The sequence below is a fragment of the Brachycentrus maculatus genome, unplaced genomic scaffold (assembly GCF_059751285.1).
Source record: "Brachycentrus maculatus isolate JH-2025_06_01 unplaced genomic scaffold, ASM5975128v1 h1tg001109l, whole genome shotgun sequence".
NCBI classification, from domain to species: Eukaryota; Metazoa; Arthropoda; class Insecta; order Trichoptera; family Brachycentridae; genus Brachycentrus; species Brachycentrus maculatus.
Genome location: NW_028281811.1, coordinates 12,501 through 20,000, shown reverse-complemented (window position 1 = coordinate 20,000; position 7,500 = coordinate 12,501). Strand labels below are relative to the sequence as shown.

The following is a 7,500-nucleotide window of genomic DNA, read 5'->3' as shown; positions in this document are numbered from 1 at the left end:
ACATTAATTCGACCCTCTCGATGGCTCGTCGGGAATGGCCCGGATCGAGCTCGCGACGCGGTCAAGCGGCCGCGCGTACCCCACACTGCGCGGGTACTACGAGTGGGAGTTAATATATAATATTATACGAGGAGTTATTAATACATAATATAACACAAGGAAGGGTGAACGGCGGGAGTAGCTATGATCAGCTTAAGGTTGCCAAATGCCTCGCCGTCTGACATTAATTCGACCCTCTCGATGGCACGTCGGACAAGGCCCGGATCGAGCTCTGAACGCGGTCAAGCGACGCCGACGCGCGGCAATCGCGAGTACCCTACGCTGCGCGAGTACTACGAGTCGGAGTGTTTGTTCGTTTAGATAATGTATATATATATATATATATATATATATATATATATATATATATATATATATATATATATATATATATATATATATATATAAAATATTATATAAGGAGGGGTGAACGGCGGGAGTAGCTATGAACGGCTTAATGCCTCGCCGTCTGACATTCGTCGGGGAGTACGAGTGATTGTTTATTCATGTGAGAGATAACAGAGAGTCGGAGTGATGGATTATTTACAATAGATAATATTATTAATTGAATAAATTAATTAATCAATATAAGGTTATTAATGAGAAGGGTGAACCGCGGGAGTAGCTATGATCGGCCTAAGGTTGCCGAATGCCTCGCCGTCTGACATTAATTCGACCCTCTCGATGGCTCGTCGGGAATGGCCCGGATCGAGCTCGCGACGCGGTCAAGCGGCCGCGCGTACCCCACACTGCGCGGGTACTACGAGTGGGAGTTAATATATAATATTATACGAGGATATTAATACATAATATAACACAAGGAAGGGTGAACGGCGGGAGTAGCTATGATCAGCTTAAGGTTGCCAAATGCCTCGCCGTCTGACATTAATTCGACCCTCTCGATGGCTCGTCGGGAATGGCCCGGATCGAGCTCGCGACGCGGTCAAGCGGCCGCGCGTACCCCACACTGCGCGGGTACTACGAGTGGGAGTTAATATATAATATTATACGAGGAGTTATTAATACATAATATAACACAAAGAAGGGTGAACGGCGGGAGTAGCTATGATCAGCTTAAGGTTGCCAAATGCCTCGCCGTCTGACATTAATTCGACCCTCTCGATGGCACGTCGGACAAGGCCCGGATCGAGCTCTGAACGCGGTCAAGCGACGCCGACGCGCGGCAATCGCGAGTACCCTACGCTGCGCGAGTACTACGAGTCGGAGTGTTTGTTCGTTTAGATAATGTATATATATATATATATATATATATATATATATATATATATATATATATATATATATATATATATATATATATATAAAATATTATATAAGGAGGGGTGAACGGCGGGAGTAGCTATGAACGGCTTAATGCCTCGCCGTCTGACATTCGTCGGGGAGTACGAGTGATTGTTTATTCATGTGAGAGATAACAGAGAGTCGGAGTGATGGATTATTTACAATAGATAATATTATTAATTGAATAAATTAATTAATCAATATAAGGTTATTAATGAGAAGGGTGAACCGCGGGAGTAGCTATGATCGGCCTAAGGTTGCCGAATGCCTCGCCGTCTGACATTAATTCGACCCTCTCGATGGCTCGTCGGGAATGGCCCGGATCGAGCTCGCGACGCGGTCAAGCGGCCGCGCGTACCCCACACTGCGCGGGTACTACGAGTGGGAGTTAATATATAATATTATACGAGGAGTTATTAATATATAATATAACACAAGGAAGGGTGAACGGCGGGAGTAGCTATGATCAGCTTAAGGTTGCCAAATGCCTCGCCGTCTGACATTAATTCGACCCTCTCGATGGCTCGTCGGGAATGGCCCGGATCGAGCTCGTGACGCGGTCAAGCGGCCGCGCGTACCCCACACTGCGCGGGTACTACGAGTGGGAGTTAATATATAATATTATACGAGGAGTTATTAATACATAATATAACACAAGGAAGGGTGAACGGCGGGAGTAGCTATGATCAGCTTAAGGTTGCCAAATGCCTCGCCGTCTGACATTAATTCGACCCTCTCGATGGCTCGTCGGACAAGGCCCGGATCGAGCTCTGAACGCGGTCAAGCGACGCCGACGCGCGGCAATCGCGAATATATATATATATATATATATATATATATATATATATATATATATATATATATATATATATATATGATGAAGATGGAGAGGAAGAAGAAGTAGAAGAAAAGTAGTAGAAGAAGAAGAAGAAGAATAATAATAATAATGATAACAAAACTAATAATCATAATAGTTATGATAATACTGATAACAATGATTATAATAATAAGAAGAAGAAGAAGAAGAAGAAGAGGAAGAAGAAGAAGAAGAAGAATAGTTATCATAATAATAGTAGTAATAGTAATAATAATAATAATAATTTCGTAAGATGAAGAAAAAGAAGAAGAAGAAGAACAAGAGCAAGAAGAAGAAGAGGAAGAAGAGGAAGTCGAAGAAGAGGTATAGGACCACGAAGAATAGAAGAAGAAGAAGAAGAAGAAGAAGTAGGAGAAAAGTAGAAGAAGAAGAAGAAGAATAATAATAATAATAATAACAAAACTAATAATCATAATAGTTATGACAATACTGAATAATAAGAGGAAGAAGAAGAAGAAGAAGAAGAAGAAGAAGGAGAAGAAGAAGAAGAAGAGTTATCATAACAATAGTAGTAATAGTTAAAATAATAATAATTTCGTAAGAAGAAGAAAAAGAAGAAGAAGAAGAAGAAGAACAAGAGCAAGAAGAAGAAGAGGAAGAAGAGGAAGTCGAAGAAGAATAGAATAGAATAGAAGAAGAAGACGATTAAGACGAAAAGTAGACGACGAAGAATAGAAGAAGAAGAAGAAGAAGAAGAAGAAGGATAATAATAATAATAATAATAATAATAATAATAATAATAATAACAAAACTAATAATCATGATAGTTACGATAATAATGATAACAATGATTATAATGATAAGGAGAAGGAGAAGAAGAAGAAGAGGATGAATACTTTTTAAAAAAATATATATATCTGCGTGTACACGCATCGACGTGTAAAAAATATGTATATATATTCGTAACGTGTATCCGCTATCGAAACGAAAATCGTGTAGAGAGAAGTGAAAAAAATTATGCGCGCCGACCATCTGGACTCGATCACTCGCCGTACCCCGCGCGGGAGTTACGCTAAGCCCGAATCCGCGCACCCGCCTCGGTCTAGTCGCTCTCGGGGCCGGGGCCGGCGAGACCGGGCCGCCGCGGTACTGTATGCGCGTCCGTAGTGGCGCGCTGATTTGCACAGCGTTCGCAAACCGCGGCGGCCCATCTGTCGGTCGCGTCGGCGGTACATTTGCGAAACTCGACGCGGCGTTCGCCTTCTGGCTTCGCCGGCGCCCGTGTCTCATCTCTGGAGTTCCGCGCGAGTAGAACTTGACCAAGAAATGAAAAAGAGTACGGTCGGAGGAGGTAACTCCCCGGCCACACCGTTGCCTCACGGCTCACGGCGTACGCGTTTTACGAATGGGAATTCATAATTTAGGCGACGACGACGCACTCCGTGTGATCGATCCCCGCCTGCTCTCCCCGCTCGGCTCTTCGAGCAAGAGAACCACCGCAGCGGCAAGGCAGAGTAACAACAATACACATGCCCGATAATGAGCAAATTGTTCTTTTATCGACGGAGTGTGAGTGTCACAGAGCGTGGCGCGGCGGGTGACTCCGCCGCGCGCGAACACGCCGTGTCCGAGCAGTGTCTCTCGGTTACGCAGCTAACCCGAAGAACAGCTCCCTGGTTGATCCTGCCAGTAATCATATGCTTGTCTCAAAGACTAAGCCATGCAAGTCTCAGTAAAAGCCGAATTAAGGTGAAACCGCGAATGGCTCAATATATCAGTTTTGGTTCCTTAGATCGTACACGGTTACTTGGATAACTGTGGCAATTCTAGAGCTAATACATGCAAACGAGGTCCTGACCGGCAACGGGAGGGATGCTTTTATTAGATCAAAAACCAATCGGCGGCGGGGTTCGCGCCCCGTCCGTCGCCATTCGAGATGACTCTAGATAACTTTGAGCTGATCGCACGGTCTAGCACCGGCGACGCATCTTTCAAATGTCTGCCTTATCAACTGTCGATGGTAGTTTATGCGACTACCATGGTTGTCACGGGTAACGGGGAATCAGGGTTCGATTCCGGAGAGGGAGCCTGAGAAACGGCTACCACATCCACGGAAGGCAGCAGGCGCGCAAATTACCCACTCCCGGCACGGGGAGGTAGTGACGAAAAATAACGATACGGGACTCGTCCGAGGCCTCGTGATCGGAATGATTACACTTTAAATCCTTTAACGAGGATCCATTGGAGGGCAAGTCTGGTGCCAGCAGCCGCGGTAATTCCAGCTCCAATAGCATATACTAAAGTTGTTGCGGTTAAAAAGCTCGTAGTTGAAATTGTGTCCTGCGGTGTCGGTCTACCGAATGCGGTACGACAGGCACGTCTGCGGGGCTTCTCGCCGGTGCGTCCACCGCCGGTGTGTCGCGGTCGTCCTCACGGTCGGCCGCGCGCCGAGGCGGGCCGTCGCGGCTGTTTACTTTGAACAAATTAGAGTGCTCAAAGCGGGCTAACACTTGCCTGAATATTGTACGCATGGAATAATAGAATAGGACCTCGGTTCTGTTTTGTTGGCTTTCTGATACCAGAGGTAATGATTAATAGGGACAACTGGGGGCATTCGTATTGCGACGTTAGAGGTGAAATTCTTGGATCGTCGCAAGACGGACTAAAGCGAAAGCATTTGCCAAAGGTGTTTTCATTAATCAAGAACGAAAGTTAGAGGTTCGAAGGCGATTAGATACCGCTGTAGTTCTAACCATAAATGATGCCAGCCAGCGATCCGCCGAAGTTTCATAATTTTAACCCGGTGGGCAGCTCCCGGGAAACCAAAGCTTTCGGGCTCCGGGGGGAGTATGGTTGCAAAGCTGAAACTTAAAGGAATTGACGGAAGGGCACCACCAGGAGTGGAGCCTGCGGCTTAATTCGACTCAACACGGGAAAACTCACCAGGCCCGGACACTGGAAGGATTGACGGATTAACAGCTCTTTCTCGATTCGGTGGGTGGTGGTGCATGGCCGCTCTTAGTTGGTGGAGCGATTTGTCAGGTTAATTCCGGTAACGAACGTAACTCTAGCCTATTAAATAGACGTGCAACCGGTATCACGAGGGTCCGCGTGCGCGCGTTCCGCGGCGCTCGCGTCGCGTGCGTGCGTCTCGCGGTCTTCACTACCGGCGTACAATGAAAATCTTCTTAGAGGGACCGGCGGTATATATAGCCGCACGAGATTGAGCAATAGCAGGTCTGTGATGCCCTTAGATGTCCTGGGCCGCACGCGCGCTACACTGAAGGGATCAGCGTGTCCTCCTTGGCCTAACGGCCCGGGTAACCCGATGAAACCCCTTCGTGATAGGGATTGGGGTTTGCAATTCTCCCCCATGAACGAGGAATTCCTAGTAAAAGCGAGTCACCAGCTCGCGTTGATTGCGTCCCTGCCCTTTGTACACACCGCCCGTCGCTACTACCGATGGATGATTTGGTGAGGTCTTCGGACTGGTGCGCGGAAGCTCGTCTCGGGCGTCCGACGCGTCGGAAAGTTTGACCGAATTTGATCATTTAGAGGAAGTAAAAGTCGTAACAAGGTTTCCGTAGGTGAACCTGCGGAAGGATCATTTCCTGTGTAATAATATATTTTGTAATATATATATACATACTTGTATGTAAAATACACGAATCACGATGCGCGGCCGAGAGCCCGACATCGCTGCGGCGGAGATCGCCCTAGGGCGCCGCCGCGAACCGCGGACCCGCCGGCGTCGCGGGACGGCTCTCTCGATCCTGACGGGTCGGGGGACCGCGCCCGCGTCCGGTCGCGATTTAGTGATGCGCGTGTGCGTGTGCGCGCGCGCATCACCATTAAGGTTGCTATTTTTTGTTGTTTTGATCTTCTAAGGTCAGTTTGCGCTCGCGCGAACACCCAAAACGCGACGGATAAACAAGTGAACGAATGACAATTTTAAAATTGTACAATTATTACCCTGAACGGCGGATCACTCGGCTCGTGGGTCGATGAAGAACGCAGCTAAATGCGCGTCAGAGTGTGAACTGCAGGACACATGAGCATCGACATTTCGAACGCACATTGCGGTCCGAGCAAGACGTAGTTTGTCCACGGACCACTCCTGTTTGAGGGTCGCGCACGCAATGCGACCAGACTTCGCCGCGGAGTCTCTCACCCTCGTCCGCGAGGGGGGGGGGGCCCCGGCGAGCGCGCTGCCGGCGTCGCCCGCGCCGCCCGACCCGCTCCGGCGGTCGGCGCGCGCGCGGGCGTCCGGTCAAATGTGTGACGAATTTCGAGCGCGCGGCCGGGACGCTAACGCGTGTCCGGGGGCTAGCGACGACGCTGTGAAACCGCGATCGATCCTTTTGCGATCTTCGCGGGGCGATCCTCGCGCCCTCGACGCGGTCCCGCCGCCGCGCGCCTCTGTCTGTCTGTATTATTTATATATAATATAAAAATTATCTTTCTGTCGTCGACCTCAAATCAGGAGAGATCACCCGCCGAACTTAAGCATATCAGTAAGCGGAGGAAAAGAAACTAACGAGGATTCCCCGAGTAGCGGCGAGCGAAACGGGAAGAGCCCAGCGCTGAATCCTGCGGCCCAGGCGGGCCGCCGGGAAATGTAGCGTTAGGGAGGAGAGTAATATATACACGCGCGGTCATTAGTCACGGCTGCCTGTCCAAGTTCATCTTGAACGGGGCCCGCTTACCCGCAGAGGGTGCCAGGCCCGTAGCGACGGTAGCCGGCCGCGACGGTCTCTCTCCCCAGAGTCGGGTTGCTTGAGAGTGCAGCCCTAAGTGGGTGGTAAACTCCATCTAAGGCTAAATACTACCACGAGACCGATAGCGAACAAGTACCGTGAGGGAAAGTTGAAAAGAACTTTGAAGAGAGAGTTAAAGAGTACGTGAAACCGTTCAGGGGTAAACCTGTGGAACTCAAACGAGCGAACGGGGAGATTCATCGCGTCTTCCGTCGGGGCCCGCGTCTCGGTGCACACCTTCGCCCTCGGCACTCGTGTCGGGGCGGCGGGTGTCCGGGTGCGCAGCCGGGCCCCCGGAGCGCGTGCACTTCTCCCTCAGTATAACACCGCGACCCGTCGCGCCCCGGTCGAATGCGCCGTGCGGTTGTCCCGTCTCGCTATGCGGGGCGGAGCCGCGGCGTCCACGGCCGGGGCCGGTCGAACATTTGACGAGCGACGGTAGAGAACGAGGATCGCGTCCGCCCCACCTGTGAGGGCGTCCGTCGCGTCACAGCCGCTTCCTTATCGCGGCCCCCGGCGTCTAGTGCGTCGCGGGCGTCGCTTTTCGGTTGCCGGCGGTTAGTGGCGCGCTCTCGGACGGGACGC

At 49.9% G+C, this 7,500-nt stretch overlaps 1 non-coding gene and 2 pseudogenes across 1 annotated transcript; all 3 read left to right on the top strand.

The window, feature by feature from the left end:
* Nucleotides 1-3,828: 3,828 nt before the first annotated feature.
* Nucleotides 3,829-5,768, top strand: LOC148299514 (small subunit ribosomal RNA). The gene has a single exon (XR_015839067.1). It is a non-coding gene; the product is annotated as a small subunit ribosomal RNA (ribosomal RNA).
* A 359-nt stretch (nucleotides 5,769-6,127) lies between these two features.
* Nucleotides 6,128-6,289, top strand: LOC148299513 (5.8S ribosomal RNA; annotated as a pseudogene).
* A 338-nt stretch (nucleotides 6,290-6,627) lies between these two features.
* Nucleotides 6,628-7,500, top strand: part of LOC148299512 (large subunit ribosomal RNA) — a 4,078-nt pseudogene continuing 3,205 nt past the window's right edge.